Source organism: Parambassis ranga, chromosome 2 (assembly GCF_900634625.1).
Source record: "Parambassis ranga chromosome 2, fParRan2.1, whole genome shotgun sequence".
In the NCBI taxonomy this organism is placed as follows: domain Eukaryota; kingdom Metazoa; phylum Chordata; class Actinopteri; family Ambassidae; genus Parambassis; species Parambassis ranga.
The window spans coordinates 17196746-17214374 of NC_041023.1; the positions used below are offsets into that span (position 1 = coordinate 17196746).

The following is a 17629-nucleotide window of genomic DNA, read 5'->3' on the forward strand; positions in this document are numbered from 1 at the left end:
GCTAAACTCTTACATAATGAACAGGCAGGTGAATCCAAGTGTATCAAATAAGTATGCACAGTAGGAGGATGTCAGTTAGCCCATGGGACCTGGGCTTTATCAAATATGAAAAAATGCAGCTAGAACTCATAACGTTTGTGTGTGTTCAGAGCTTGCTCACTTAGCATAACACCTGTAGCCAGAGGAAAATGCAAGAAATCCAAGACTATCTTGCTACCAGGTCAAATGAAAGTTGTATTCTACAGTCACAATGTGAGACACACAGACATAAGACTTATGTCTTAGACATACTTTAAATATGATCTAAATCTCACAATGTTGGACTATGGATTTAAAATCAATCTTACTATTAACTATTCAGTATCTTTAGCTTAGCACTGAGGATTTTCCTTGCATGCTATAGCAGTCTGTGTGCATGTTTTAGCATGTCTTAATCTTAATCCTAATCTTAAACATTTCAGAACTAGTTAGAGTAAAAGTATGGTAGCCAGACTGGGATAATATTGCACTTTACACAAACATCCTATAGTCTGATATGCATTTAATAACTCCTACACAGGCGTTCATTGACAGTTTTTTAGCTACAACTTCAAATGACAGCAGCAAAAATAAATTATTGTACTCTTTGTAAATCCAACAAACCCTTTAAGCATTATTTTGACAGTTTTTACCTCATCATCAGAATAAAAACAACCAAAGTCCTTTTGTAACTACATGCCGTTTAAAAAAAATCACTGTCCACAGGGAGCCAGCGGCGTTGCAGCTTTCAGGATTGTGCTGCACTTGGAAAAACAGCTGGCTTGAAAAGCATTATGGGAAACTGAGCTTCAGTTAGCTGCTCTTTACCCTAGAGAGCATTTAATATCCAGACAACAGCTGGGGGAGGCCTGAAAAGCTGGTTCATCCATACAACAGGTTTCTGCAGCTCTAATGAGGACACAGCCAGCCACATACAGGATTCTCTGGTTGGACTACAAATGAGGAAAGATAGAAGTGTGTGTGTGCGTGTGTGTGTGTGAGGCAGTGAAAGGTCTCTAATGTATGTACAGAACATAGAGTGAAAAGATAAATGAGTTCAGGTCGTGGTAGGACGCCGATATAACAAGATACAACTGATACTGAGCAAAGTGACTCACCTCATGGGGGACATTTTTATAAATAACCTCATATTAGATTTCTATATCATAGACAGTCTCTATTGACAGAACAAGCTGAGCGGGGGGGGGGGGTGTGATAGTTGGTTCTGCACATCATTTTTCTCTTCTGCTAGCCATGTATAGACTACAGACTATTTCAGTTATCTTTTCTTAATTTCTGAAGATTAATGTGCAGTCTGGTCCAAATACTACAATACCCATGATCCTCCAAGGCACCCGAAAAAGCAAAATTATAGCAATTTGGTTCTACAGAAAGATACCAAACAACAATGTTCAAAAGTGCCATTATAAAACTGTAACTTAGCTAATAAACCAATTCAGTTAGTAAATAACTGACTCCTTTTAAAAGAATTTGAAAATGTACTCACAGTCTATAATTCTAAATGCATAAATAATAAACAGAAAGTACATTTTTAACTTTAACAATGGTCCCTGATCACGCTGGTGTGACCTGATCACACGTGACATTTTTCAACAAAAAACTATGCCATCTGTAGTGCTGCTGATCACATCATTGTAAATACACGTTTCATATGGTAAATATTGGTATATATTTTTACCAAATTTAAATTTGACCTTTCTTTTGTTCATATTTTACTAAATTCCAAAACAGTTCTTTAAGCATTTTCGTGATTTTTTTTTTTATTCGGATTTGGTGATTTATGTTTGTTTTTGGGCCCAATATGTTAATAGAGTAGGTTAAACTTAAAAAATAATTATCAGATCATATAGGTGAGGTTGTGGTGAAAAGAAAGATACCAAACATATGTATGGTAAACATTTTCAATGTGGTATATTAAGACAAAATCAAAAGCATTCAGAAACAGCCTGAATATGTCTCCTAAGGGTTAAACTCTACTTAATTGGTTTAATTATAACATAGTCACGCTAAGACAGCAAAAAGTTGCTGTATTTTTGTAAATTATGACTAAAATCTTTACGGGATGTTCTGTAATGTTTGCTGTATTGTTTGTAGAATTATTATTTTTGACTGTAAAAACAACATTTTTTCAGACCAAGCCAGTCTGTAAACATGTTCATTTTTGCTCTAAAATGGGGACATATTAAAGTCTACATATTAAAAACTTAGATACTGCCAACATAGCTAAAAAAAGCTCTTCAGAAACATCACAGTAGGTTTGTGCACATTTACTTACAGTCTACTGTGCTAATACATGCGGCACACGAGTTGGGGCTGAAGGATAGCTGATAAAGTAGCAGGAGGACTGGTGGAGCTGTTCAGTCTGTTGCTCCTTTGCAGCTGCTGCTGTCTGGCACAGCATGACTGTCTGCTCTGCTTATGATAGAGGCTTCTTGAGGTATTTAATGTCAGTTGTAAGGAGTTGTAGCAGCACATGTGGCCTCTATGTATTTTGTCAATGATCCAACTTTTAGAATTCTCCTCTAAATATGTACAATGAGATATAAATGTGGAATCAGGGTGAAATGCAGACGTTTCATTCAAAGGCACACCTACTTCCTAACATAGGTGCATTCCAGGACAACCTGATTCTATCAGCTGGGAGGTCCACAGATGGTAATTTATTTTGGAAGGAAGGGAGGGGGCGTGTTGTGGAATCATGCAGCTGAGTGCTTTTTGTGGCTCTCTAATTGCCATTTCTGCACATTAGTGTCCCAAATAAACAAAAGTGACAATAATGGACTTCCACCTCAGGCGTAAATTAGCTGCAGTGGCAAAGAGCAGGGTTGCCCCAGTCTGCCCTTTCCTTATCATGGAGCTTTTCTCCCTTTTTTTCCTGCTTGTCTGCTTGCAAAAAATAGGCTGAAGATTTTCACTTGCCTTGACAGCTACATCGCGGGGCAGTTTGAGTCGTGTCAGGCTTTCGGAGTTAGAAAAAAAAAGCTTTGATTTTATTGATTTACGCTGTTAATTAACGGTAATACCTAATACAAAAGCTTAACTGAAGGCACTGAGAGGCAACACTGTTCAAGATACTGTGAGATTATACAAAGCCGGGAACAAGGTTAACCAAGGTTACTGCAAAGCAAACATCTCATTTATTCTCCACTCAGACTGTCAGACACACAGAAACCCTGCCAATCCTCTCCCAGTCTTTTGATAAACACAGGAGCAGTGCTTCAGGCATGGCGGGAAAATATGTCTCACATATACTCTTCATTTATTGATTTCTACTCTTGACTTGACTTTCCTGGAACAGCTAGAAGCCCAGATGGTCTGAGAAGAATATACATTTTGTGCACATTGGATGAGAAATCACTGAACTGTGATTCTGAGCTGCAGACTGCTGTTTGCTGTGAAAGTTGTGTGTTGTGGTGCTGTGGAGCCTACATGCAGCACAGCTGACCTCAGCACACACCCGCACATACTGCTGCCTCTCTCGCAGCTGGATGGCTGTTAGATACTGTTGAAAGTGGACAGCATAGCTTAAAACACACTTACACCAATTGGGAAAATTCAGAGTCACCAACTGACCTAAAAAGCACGTCTTTAGAATGTGAGAATCTTTCTCACTGTAGAACAGTGAACTCCAAATAGTTTGAAATCATTTTATAATTCTTTCAGATTGATGTGCAGCAACAGCTGCTTCTCTAACACCATTGTTTATGTCTTTCTCTCTTGTCATTGTGTTAATACACACCTGAATGTTCCAGAGCAGCAAACTGTCAAAACATCTGCTATGATCAGTTCATCAAGGACTGATGAATAATGGCACAGTCAAATGAGTTAGATGTTGTTGTCTGATGTTCCTCATACTAAGACCCACTACAATCAAAAGATTGTGATTGTTTTTACATACAAAAAAAAAACAGAATTAGAGGAAGGGGTGCTAACTTTTGAACATGACTGTAATATTATGGCAACAGCACAGGTGTTCTTATAATGTCTCATGCTAGATATACCCTAATAGGTGTGGGCAAACATTGCAGCAGTACTGCATCAATCAGATAAGTGAATGCTAATGAAGCAACACATTTTAGCATAGGAGATAAACAAATCAAACACCATCATAATCATAATGTTATAAAATTGAAACTGTAGCAGACTTTCTTTCAGTCTTTAGATGACCTCTTACAATGGGCAGCTTATTAAAAATGAAGTGACATCCACATATGATGGTGGTACGGCAGCCCTCATTTTTTCATGAGGCTTGGACTGAGACATCGAGAGCTGAGTTCCAAATTTATCTCTACCACTGCAAGGTCCTACCTCAAACCCAGCTTGGCATTTCTATTCTGCAACAGTTACTTATTTGCTGCCATATGGGGTACATCAATAAAGCAATCTCTGGTTGTAGACCACACTCAGACATCAATTACTATTAGGCAAGCTGTAATAAAGCTGATTACTTCAAGAGATCAAATGATAACAGAAGTTTTGGTGGAGCGGTGGGCTGATTTACTGTATATTGAAAACAAAGGAAAGCATTTATTTCACTGGCAGACTGTTTCTATTTATCATTAATACAATAACTACTGTACAAAACAGACTAATGGGTTGATTTAGGAGTTTACTTTCATGGTGAACTGAATACAGCTTTGATTTGACATGGCTGAGTGACTGTGTGGGAGCCAGCGGGGACAAAATCTGACCAAATCAACACTATACTCAAGGGGTCGCCACAGTTTCGGATCCAACTGACAGCAGCTTTTTGTCTGCGGCACTGTTATTTTAAATATAAACTTTTGACCTGCAGTCATCAACTCCCCACCCATCTTCTGCATTTCCTTCACAACTTTCTCACAAACACACTAGAGTCTGTGTGCACGGAAGGATGAGTTAAGCGTGGGTATACACTGGTCTTGTGGGGTTTTTTTTTTATGCCTCTGGTAGAAGAGGGAGCAGCACTCTGAAGACTGTGGGTAAGTACTCCACCCACTCACCCATCCACCCACACCATCGCCCACCGCTCTCCCTGCCCCATTCACTGGGACACACATTTTCTATATCAGCTACCACATCCTGCACGACAACAGCAAGAACACTGTGTACTGTGCAGCACACAAACCAAACACACTAGTATGTAAAGAAATGTAAACTCACCAGTAGGCCCACATCTCATTTATCACCCGGCTTATATCTAGCATGATAAGCCCTGTTTGGGATGGTACTGGACAACAAATATTAGATAACATCAGCACAGCATTTGCTAGCTATGGTCTGTACTGTCAATATAGTAGTATGTCAGGTGTCTATGCTGTGCCCACATGGCACATGACTGACTACCATCATCTTGGAAGTGTTAGAGTCTACCTAAACTCCCAGTAAATCCAAATACAGGCAAAGAGGAGGAACACAAGTGGAGACTCAATATGATAAATATTATAATATATATTTTTACTGCTGTCAAAAAAGTTAGGATGAAGCTGTAAACATTTTTCGAAATGCATGGGCTTCATTTCTCAGCCCTGGAGATTAACACCTGGTCACTTCCCAAGAAAATGTGTTGTTATTTAATTAAAAACTCTTCTCCCATAGCTGCAGATATTCAGAAACCTCAGCCGTTAGCAGCCACCAGTTATCTGACTGAGTTACTGCAGTGAGTCAGCAGACAAATGCTTTCTCCAGTCATTTGTATTTTCTCCCTAGTTGATTTCTACATGAGACTGCATGAACTTATTTCCACTCATTATGACTCCTCATTTCCCCCGCCAGCTAAATGCCTGTAGGGCTAATTATCTTTGAAAGACAGACTGGGCTTGCTAGCCTAGCAACATCAAGGACACAAACAACCTATAATGCAGCACTCTCTAGGGAATATAGTAAATACATTTTGATGTAATCATTCAATCAGAATAGCTGAATACCTAAATGTAGATGTAAGATAAGTTGTTACATTCAATCTAACAAGCTAACGCCTTTTCTGGTTAATGCACCCCTGGTTTTGCGCAGTCTGTCTCTTGTAAACACCCAAATGAGGTGAAATTACACATCACCAGAGGACCTCTTTAATTTCCTTCATAATGATGTGTGAGCATGGATAAGAGACTTTATTAGAGCCTTGAAAAACTCATAAACATAAAACCTTGCTCATGTAAGAATATTCCCACGACATGGCTTATGGTAATTTTGGCAACTATGTTTTCAAAAGAAATCTCTTTTTCTCCACAGAAGCTGTTCTCGTGGTGGGAAATTCCATCTCTTATCCACAGTAGTGATAAGACTGTGTTTCTAAGAACTGCTTACACATGCAGAAACCTGTACTGTACTTACTACTTGTGCCTTGCCTTTGAGTTGTTTATAATCACCAAACTTTGATGTAACACTTTACCTTCCAATGATACTAGAAAACCGCACAGTATCTGAACTTAATGTAGATGTACATCTGATGCAACAACAGAGACAGACAGTAGTGGATTATGAAAAAAAAAAGCGTGAACCACAAGCTCAGAAGCAGCTGAAAGTAAGGCAGGAAACAGGAAGTAGGCTTGTGTGGTGCACGCTGTACTCCCTGCTAGCATCCAAAGAATAGGTGATTGCTACTAAGACACACAGGAAAATTAGATTCAGATTAGCTGAATCCATTAGTCTTACATTTGTAGCAATGTTTCTATGAGTCGATCAGCATAAGCACAGCAGAGCAATTTCTATCATGCCAGTTAGCTTTAGCACTGCCCTGTAAAACCTTTGGCCAGCGTAAAGCAGGGCAGCACATTTTTTAAGAAGTAGGGCAGAAGCATGAGAGAAGCAAATATTCTCGGAGTCTGACCTAAAGTTAATAAAAAACACACATGCTTTGTATCAACATCCACTTTCAAAACGGTTTTCTGACCATAACATATTGTTTAAATGTGACCACAATGCATCCTGTAAACCAGACCTTGCCTGTCAGACCAAGAGAGAGAGGCTGTGTGATTGACTGGATCAAAGGTTTCGCCTTCACCACATCTTCAAACGGATTCTGAGTGAGGCCGTTTCTTGCAAATGCTTCACTTTAAGGGAGAACACAAAATGATGCAATGCGCAGACAGGTTTTCAACACTTGAAAGATGCATCTCGACACTAATAGAAGTGATTTCTCTAGAAGATAAATAAACCAAAAAACTTTTATTATTTTCTCTTTCTGATATCTAAAGATCAATATTGCAAATGTCCACTAACAAGGATGAACTAATTAAAGGGTCTGAGGCCACTAAGACTCTGTATAGATATGGATGTAAGTTGCAACTTGGTGGATTCTGGCTGCAAGCACTGGTTAAGTGGGGGCAGGTGCACCAGCGTTCACTTGTATGTCCAGCTAAAGCCTGGTTTATAATTCTGCTCCAAATCACCACCACACCCCTACAGATGCCCAGACACCATTGTGAACCCTTTGAACTTCTGCATTGCTGCACTGTGTCAGTTTCCTTGTCACGGTGCAATTCCCCGCTAGAGCAAGAGAGGCAGGTTTTGTTCTTTAAAGTCTCCCTCATTGATTGTTTATCTAATTTTGTTGTTTTGGTGTTTTTTGGGGTATCCTTATCACCCAAAATCACCGCCGTAGTCAGAAGTTACCAGCGCAGGAGTGCCTAGTTCGAAATAGCATAAACCAACCAATGACAGCAATCACAGCATTTGTGGTCTGCATTGCCTTGTGTGTAGTTACAATTTAACATAGTAACGTAGTTACACAAAAATATTATTTTAATAAAATCTTTTTAAATTTACTTGTCCTAAAAAGTGGCTAAATGAGACCATCACCATCAACATCATCAAGAATACAGTAAGAATGGTAAAGTTGGTACTGACATTATAATCATGTTCCCTTGCTGTAGTTTGCTTATGATGCAGTGTTAGGGTTTTTATTCTAGCCTTCAAAAGTGCAGCTGGATAATTAGCAAATTGTCTTTTTGCTAAGGGGAACCCATGAGATGCTAATTTTTGTTGGGCTTGCCAATAAAAATACATCATCCTTGCTACACTATAAAATAGACAACGACAATGAGATCTGTTATCCACAAGCAGCCAGTAGAGTAAGTAATTATTTTTCCATCTCATAATTTTTATGCATATTTTTCAACTCCAAGTTTCAGTTCCGAAGCATTTTAATAATTGTTGCAGCTTTAGATCATATTTAGCTGCTGGGATTTTGTGTTCTGTTTCAAAACGTGTGGGGGATTGGTGTGGAACGTGCCTGTCTTGACTTCATTACCCTCCATCAGACTTTAGAGATGCTTAACTGGTTTGACTGGAAACCAGAAACATGGGGGCCATGGAAACAAAGCGTGGCTGGAAGTCCACATATTGTTTGTCTAACAAGTGTATACCACAACACAACAGCCCACAGTTCCACAGTGTGCAAAATTCACCTGTAATCAAAAAAAGATGGCATCAGGTCTGTGTCTAAATGTCACAGTCTTCAGTGCGTCTGCATGATGAATTAGCACTGATGAGCAAACGGTAAACAACAGTCACACTGTTGACCAATATGCATCAAATTTACAGTGGCATTCAGATAAGAGTCGGATCTTGATTCGGTAGCCACTACCTCTGGAGGTCACCGATACTTAATTTACCGAGCTGCATCACTCTATGCAACGTGATACAGGCTCGTCATCATGGCAACTAGTATCACAAAAAAGGGACAGCAGATGGTGTTTTCATTAAAGAATAAGCTCATAGAAGAATCAGCCCGATGGCCGAGTCTCCAGTGCACTTATCAAATTACATTAAGTTCTCCGGCTGCCGGGGAAAAAAAAAAAAAACATGCAGCTCAATGTCAAAAAGGATGGCTGATACACAGGGACTATCCAGTGTGTTTGGGTGTTCCTGTTACACTGTACACAGTCATGAGCATGATCCCCCCCTCACTGCAGGCTGGCAGCTGAGCAGGGCCCAAATAATGTATCTCCAGTGTTACGACCAATAATCCATCTAACAACCAGCAGCGGTGGTGCATGACAAATGGCTGACAGCTGCAGCTAACAATCACTGAACGGTGTTTGGGTGTCATCGTTAAATTTTAGCTCCGACACATTTTTGTCCATTATGTGTGCAGATGTTTTTACTCGGACGTTTCTCCTCAGAGCAACGGCCAGTCATGTTTAATAAGCTGTCACGTATATATATTTTCATAAGCTTTATTTATAAGGTTACACAAGCCCTTTGCAAAGCTCAAAGTCATAACACAATACTATGTGAAATAATGACACTTATACATTAAGTGTCATTATTTCAATTCAATATACTGAATAGTGGAGTTTAGGGATTTAGGCATGTAAACGTGCACAATAAGACCTTGAAACCATTAGACCTCATGAAGAAAATGTAACTAAAGTAGCTAGGAGCTAGGGGTGGGCGATATGGCAAAAATTTATATCACGATTCTTTAATGATAAAATCACGATCTCGATTTTATCACGATTTGTTTTTACATTGACACTAATTTGCATGTTTCTGTGTAAATGATGTCAGGTAGCCTACTGTCACCTCTCAAAAACTGTCAGCAGATGTTAAAGGCAAACAACAACTCTGATAATGTGCACTCAGTATTAGTTTTCAATAAACATGAAAATTTAAATAATTTAGGTTAAAATAGGTTAAAAGAAGACTAATGTAGTTCTGTAAAGTATTATTCAACAGTCATTTAAACAGACTGAAGTGTGCCTCCTAAGGTTAAACAATAAATACAGTATTGAGACTTAAGTAACTCCTAAAGTTCAATGTGATTTAGAACACATGATCAAACTTTAATGGGAATCATATCTAAGGACAAACGGAGCTGCTGCTGTCACCTCTGTCCACCGTTTACTAGAGTCCTCATGGAGCCTCTTCATCAAATGCCTGCGTTATTGTTTTGGTGACGTCATTAGCTGTTGCCTCTGTCTGCATCTGATGTACACACGCGGCCCTCCCACTGCACACACACAGGTGCTGACGGCACCACAGCAGCGAACCTGAATATAACGAGCTGGAAATGTTCAGAAAGGTGAGCGCGTACGTGCTCGTAGCATTATAATACACGCGGCCCTTCCACTGCGACACACGTCGCACGCAAACACACACACACACACACAGGCTTAGAACACGCGCAGTACCGAACATAAAGGTGGAGTTGGTTTTAGGGACCAGTTCCTCCGTTCTCTTTTCATTTTCAGCCGTAGCTTCCTAACAGGGAGGCTGTCATTGGTTGGTCGTGTTCACATTAAGCGCACTGAGAGTTGGACGAGTGAACAAAACTCATGCGGCTGCGCGAACATAGAACTGCAATTAATAGAACGTGCTCTATGGACGATAAAACGATCTGTCCGTTTTGGTAGATCGCCGATACGTTCAAATCCTTCACGATCATTTATCGTCAAATCGCACAGCCCTACTAGGAGCTATTATTAGCCAGTGTGCAGGTTTGTTGTAGATTGAATCGTTGCCATGCTGGCACCTGAGTCTGCCTAAACTCTCAGTTAATACAGATACAGGCAAAGCAGCAGAGCACGAGTGACGCTAAAGTGGGCGGGCAGTCGCTGAAGCACCCGCCTGTCACTCAAAGCAGCCACGCCCTTAATTATGCAAAAGTTTATTGACAAATGGAAACTAAAATAGAGACCACCTGCTTTTTGTACTAGGCTGTAAACATGACTCACATTTAGAGCCGACCCCTAGAGGCTATAGGTGGAACAGCAAGTTTTTACACTCTCTCTCTCTCACTATCTCTCTCTAGACTCTGTCTAAGCAGCAACCACCAGGGCTGAGTAATGATGCCAGAGAGGAAGTGTCAAAAACTGCATTTCCTCTGATGGCCAGTCGGCCACGATACAAAAGTGTGTTAACCACAGGATGCAGCAGAGTTCATGTGTTTTGCTGGACTAAAGGGGAAGTAAGCATCTCAAAGTGTTGTGTTAACCACGGACCTAATTTCAGGCACCTAAACCAAATAATAATAATAAATCACTGACTTCAGGAGGAAGGAACCAACAGAAACAAATCATCTCTTAGCTATTACTAGTGTATTTTGCACATTATTAAATCATGAGACATTATAACATCCCTTGTGTTGTTGCCATAATTCTACGACCTTGTCTGTTCAGTGCATCCATCTCGGGAGGCTATGACTCGATCAGGAGCAGTAACAACTGTATTGACAGATGGCAAACTGGGGCCAACATCTTCTGAACTGTGCTGTCACAGCTGGATCAATTTTCCAATTCTAAACTACTGTCACTGCACAATTGTACAATACTTATCAGATTTTGGTTTGTAATCTTGCTAACATTTTTTCCTGGATTAGAGGGGTTGGATTATAAAACCTCTTCTTCCTTCCTCTGTCACATTTTATCAGCACTGCTGTGAGGTGCATGTAGAGAGAAATGTCCTTACTTTTACACTACCATAATCACCACACACATACAAATGCACAATCACACGCACGCACACACACACACACACACACACACACACACACACACACACACACACAGCAACTATCAGCAATCAAAAATGGACAGAATAAACAGGCAGATCACCAGTCTGCCACATAATGACTTAGCCTGACATAAACAAAGATTTGAGCATCATTACAGCTACATCAGAGACACTCTGGGAAGTGTGTGTGTGTGTGTGTGTCGGTCACAGCAGGGAGATCTCTAATGGAGAGCTTGTGTATTGGTTTTCTGCAGGCTGCAGGACTCTGACTGTGTGCAACCGAGCAACATGAAGGTCTTACCAGAGGAAGCCGTGAAGGCTGACTCCGTGCAGCACTGAGGAGCTGCTGAGCTCCCCGAGAGAAACACCTACGAAGACACACACAAAGCTTGGTCAGACTAATGAGCACCTGAGATGAAAAAAATCGCAATCCAGCTATGAAAACTAGCAGGCACTCGTGAGCGATAGCAAATATGTTTCCATGACATTAAAAAAATATCCGGGGCTCTGTGTGTGTTTAAAAGCTTTTCACTGGGTGAGGGCAAAGACATTAAAACACACACACACGCACTCAAGGTGTGCACCTACCGGTAAAAATACACTGTGAGAGTGAAGCACAGAGTGAATTCTAACACCTGTTTGTGAAGAGTTTTGTAGAGCAGACACTACATCCTGCTAAGGCGACCTATATATATATATACACACACAGCACTTCCCCTTAACAAAGAAACTCCCACGGCGGCTTTAAAATGCACTTAACCCCTGGTGGATGCCACATGCGGTTACTACCACAAATACTTCCCCTCCTCACACACTTGTAGTAAAGGCAGAGAAATCCCAGTATACATTTGGACCGGCTGCCCTGAAATGAGTCAATATATCTGCTTTTTGTGTGTGTGCGTCAGGCCCTGAAGCAAAGAGCGGCATTCTGAAGAGGAAAAACGGCCATAAATAAAACAACAGTGACAAAACAACGTGTGCAGGGAGGCAGAAATGAATTCCGGGGCATGTTAAGTTCACATCGAGATCTTCAGAATAACATCTAAAAAGAAAAACAGCAGGTGATTTGATTATGATGACAGATAGAAAGGTATATATTTGTCACTAATTTAGCGGCAGGACTGGTCATCTCTTTTTGACAGACCGTAATCACTTGTAATCAGACTTAATGGCTGCTCTAATGGGAATGCTTTTCCTCTGTCTGTAGAGGAAGTGTGCATGTGTGTGTGCATGTTTGGAACTCATCTGGGGTGGGGGGGATTACACCACACTTCCATCTGAAAGGGAATAATTGTTTTAATAATACTGTCTATCCAAAAAGAGTACAACATAATCAAGGCTTATTTGTGTGTGATGCTAATTTGTGTGGTCGTTTTCTCCTCGCATTTCATTTGCATGCATTCATTCTTCTGCGGAGGCTCCGCTCAGTCTCAGTTCTGTTGCCTCAACACACAATCGGATTATTTGCTCATAAATTCCACTTTATAAAAATTAGAGCACATCTCTATCAAAAGTCTAAATCCAAACTGACTGACTGAGGCACAAGTAGTTGTATAACAATGATTCTCCTTTCACATGGTACTGCAAGTAAATACGTCAGGGAGCAGATGCAGGTTTAAACACCTCTATATTCTGACTAGTAAAAAAAAAAGAGTAAAAATCAAAACATCTGTGATGCCACTTATAGGAGCTAAACAGAAAACACTGATTATAGATGCAACCTCAGCCCCTTAATGAGTCAAGAAAGATGAGCTAAGTGTTAAATACATCACCCACTGCTTTCTGAAGAGCTGTTTTTAAATCTGACCACCACCTGTGTCCCACCTGAGTGGCAAAACAACCAGCAACGTGGCTGCCTTCAGTGGGAAACTGTAAAGTAACTGATGATTATGTGCTTAAATTAAAGGCAGTTGCACTAGAACTTAGAAACTAAATAAACATGACATCGGGCTGTAGGTGTGATCATTGCTGTTTTTGTCGCTGAAACAAGCACAATTACAGGAAATATACGTTTCTTTATTACTTGCCTATATAACGATGAGAATAGACAAAATTTAAAAGTATTAAGTTGAATCAAAAATGGTCTAAAATGTCTTTGTGTGGCCAATCATCCCTCCCTTTGGTTTAAGGAACAAAAAGCGGATTATCATGGCTGTTAACCATATCTTTATGGATGTTTGTTTGTTGAATATATCTGTATCTGTACAACAGATCTTTCCCTTTTTAGATGTGGTTTTGACATTCAGTGGGCCAAGGTTTTCAACATAACACTGACCCTCAGCAAGCTTTTTGCCACTCAGTGGAAGTAACCATGCATAACTTCTGTAAGGAAGGAGGTGGGCAGGGTTGTGAAAGGGACCTGCAGTTTTAGACCCTTCCACACAGCCCTGGAGCTTGTAACTTGCCACTTACTATAGTGACAACATCACACATCGATCCAACATGTACAAGGGCACCCTAAAAATGACAGCAATACTGTCATTTCTCCAACACTGGGCTAGAAGTAGGTATGAGTCAGTGCATGCTAATTATTCTACATATGGCAAAATTCCCAAAATGTATTCGGGTATATCTGAATATTAGTAAGCACCATGAAACTATGCAGTGTGGTGGGAAAATGGGTCTTATTTGGAGGTTAGTACTGTTTATGGTTTGACCATGGTTTGGAAATAGAAACACAGCTACTTTTAAACATCATAAAACAATTGGACATAATATAATGAAATATTCATTTACACAAGCATCATCAAAAGTCATATTCTTTTACTTGTGATGACATCAAATAAGACACCTCAGCTCATCAACTCTAATAAAGAAATCCACATAACTATGATATGCTAATGTATTATGAGCATGCAATCCTTTAGAGTCTGGACTCTAAAATAACCTGCTCCAGAATGTCAGACTTTTTCTCCTTTTTTTCCTTTTCTTTTGAACATTTTTTTAGCTTTTACAGCTGCTTCTGGACTGTGATGCTATTATGCAGTCAGAAAAGTGTGTGTGAGTGTTTGTGTGTTAGAGACACAAAGGAGAGGGATGAAAAGCAAATGTGTCTCGAGAGAGACAGAGATGTGATAAAAAAAGCAAGCCAATGATACACTCAGTTTCCATGGTGATTTGAGTTATATTTGACAATGTGACGCACATATTCAGCATCCACTTTTTTTTTGTTAGTCATCTTCATCCTTTCCATTACAGCGAGCTAAACATATGAACTGCTTACAGAAGACATGCGCTTGGGCCTGGAGAATGTGGAGAAAGTCTAGAAGGACATCCAGATGGTGTGGACAGGCTGAAAGGTAATGGGTAGTGCGAATTGTTAAGCAGAGGCTGGGTTGGGTAGGGCAGAGTTCCTTCTCACTGTTTTTCCTCCAGGGGTGTGTCAAGTGGTCTGTGGGAAACTTAATGAATGTAGGGCTTTCTTTGTGCCTGTGATCCTGACTCACGAGTCCCCACTTCATCTTTTCCAGTCTGATTAGTACTGTGTGCTTAGCCTCCAATTATTTCACTATTAAATCTCAGAAATGAGTACTTTGGATGGTGCTACAGTGTCTGACCTTCAGTGTATGTACACACTGCTCAAAAAGTGAGCACTTGAAATTACTGGGAAAGAGTTTAAGGCACTATAAAAGTTCTGATTAGACAACATTTTTTGTGCTTTTTGTATGAGACACTGACAACCAATTGAAATGTAGACGGAATGTAGGCTTGTGTGGCTCTTGGGGAACATATTTCGAAATTATGGTTCCTACTTTAGTTTCATATCAAAATTACATGCAAGAAGTTGATTGCTGAGCACCCGGCGTTGTATGATCCTACTCTGTTTGCTTTTAGAGATCGCCACAAAAAGGCTCTAGCCTAGGACGAGTTTAGGCATTGTGAACGAGGGGCGCCGATTTATGTTCCTGCTGGTGGGTCGTCGCCGTGCTCGCATATGACTTGTTGCTATTTTGACACGCATGCACAGTCATCTCACAGTAAAACACAACATTAAATCAATTAACGGCAGTGAACACACATGCTCTTCCTACATGCACATGCATGCACACAATCTCTTTAACAAACACACACACTCTGTACGTTGCGTTGATAGGTAGCAGGGGAAGGACAAGTGGGTTCTTGGCAATCGGCACCTATGTATGCTCCTACAGCGATCGTGGTAGTTCAGAAAGCCTTTAAAGCAAATAAAGACAATGTGCTGGTATATGTACAAAATGATTCTGTTTTTGATGCTGCACTTCAATGGCCAATTGATTCCCCTTTTCTTCCGACACTGAAGCCTCAGAATGTGGAAAGACAATACACTTCATAAGAAAATTGTAGCAAAGAATCTATTTTTCTCTGAATTGTGCAGGCCTTATGTAAAACAACCAAAGAGCAACCTCCAGGGGAGAAGAACGAGGAACACAAACTAAAAACAGCAGATCCACGAGTCAAGACCTCCATGTTAAAATGTCCAAATGTAGCTACACAAACGATCCCCATCAAAAAGTGATGGTTTGATGTAAGACATTACACCAGATTCTTCTGTCACTGAAATATATATTAGCTTTGCTTCCCCTCTAAGTCTACACTCAGACAATGTGAATGACTCAGAGGCACAGCATCAGCACCGACGCAACAAAAGCATCTAGGTGTTTCAGAAAAAAAGATACAAAAATGAATAATGCATGACAAAAAATAACTTTCGTTTGGCTACAGTGTCCAAAGAATACTTGTGTATTCACGGCACATTTACTTTTCATACCAAAAGTTTTGCAAATAACTGATACTTTAGGTCAAGACTGCAGGTGTTGATAATACAGCCTTTTTCAGCTCACAAATAATACCCTTGATTATGCTGTGTTGAACGTGCTCACATTAGCTCCTGTAGCTCAGGGGATGATCACCCTGTCACCTTTTCAGCAGCGAGAGGTGTCTCTATCCAGTTCTTTACAGCAGTATTTTTGCTGCTGCTGCTGCTGTTGTGCTTCAGGCACCTGATGTGTCTTTGTAAGCTTTTTTAAAAAAATATTGCAGATTACAAAATCTTCAAATGCTCAACATCACTGTGGCTTTTTCTTCCCCCTCTTTTGCCCCATCAGGTAAATACATGCACAGGATGTGCTTCTGTTTAGTCTCTGATAAATCAGTGAAACAAGAGGGTATATCAGAGCATTAGGGTGGTGTAATTAAAATAGTTTTCCTTTGTGGTTATACAACAATATTACATAAGGTCATCACTGCCTTGCCTGGAATCATTAACAAATAATCACTTTTAATTATATTTTTTCATAAGGATATATTGAAAAATATAATATATATACATAATATATAAATATTGTTTGTATTAGTTTGTTTAGTTATATTTTCTAACTAAAACTGAGCTATAAAATGTGCTATTACACCTTAAAAATGCAACTAGGACCCCGTTTACACATACATGGGTACCTGTAAATACTGAGACGTTTCCCTTCGTTTGTGTCTTTCATTTACACATAAACGGAGTTTTCGCCTCTAAAAAAAAAAACCGAATCTTTCTAGAAAATCCAGCAAAAGTAGAGATTCCGGGTAGCGTTTGCATTATTGTTGGTGTAAGCACTTTTTACGTGTTTGCATTTGATACAGCTCCTCTTACTGTGTAGAGGAGCAGAGACATGTTAGGTCTCCAGGTTCAGCAACTTTGGAACAACTTCTGACACAAAGAGCCAGACTGCGTCGATGAGGCTTACGATTGGCTTGCACGGCTTTCTCCTTCTTCCTACACTGCCACCCACAGGCCTGGCGTAGTTATGACGGCTCTTGGGAGTGTATTTATGCGGGTTAATGTAAACGGAAACTTTTTTGAAAATGATGATGTGTGCACGATGTTATTTTGGAAAACGGAGGGAAGGAAATATTTGTTTTTCAAAATACCCGGCTATGTGTAAACGTAACCTAGGAAGTCATGCCTGCATTACTTGTAACCATCAGTGGTGTGACAAAAAACAATGAAGTGAATGACATAAAAGGCTCTTTCAGGCCTTTGCAGTAAAACATGAACCCACACTGAAAATGTGACAAAGGTGAAAAACGCTTGAGGCTCCAGTAACCAGAAGGTTGGTGGTTCGATCCCAACTCCTCCCTAGTCACTGTTGTGTGTCCTTGGGCAAGACACTTGCATCTGCATAGCCTC

General features: G+C 40.1%; 1 protein-coding gene across 3 annotated transcripts in view; it reads right to left on the reverse strand.

Moving 5' to 3' along the window:
- thrb (thyroid hormone receptor beta) overlaps positions 1-17629 on the reverse strand; it is an 86544-nt gene that overhangs the window by 19551 nt on the left and 49364 nt on the right. For 2 of the 3 annotated variants that reach the window (XM_028400118.1, XM_028400122.1), the window contains exon 2: positions 11777-11843. The exons of the other annotated variant lie outside the window; for it this stretch is intronic. The gene's annotated coding sequence lies outside the window, so the exon portion shown is untranslated. The remainder of the gene's footprint in view (positions 1-11776; positions 11844-17629) is intronic. 3 annotated transcript variants of the gene reach the window in all.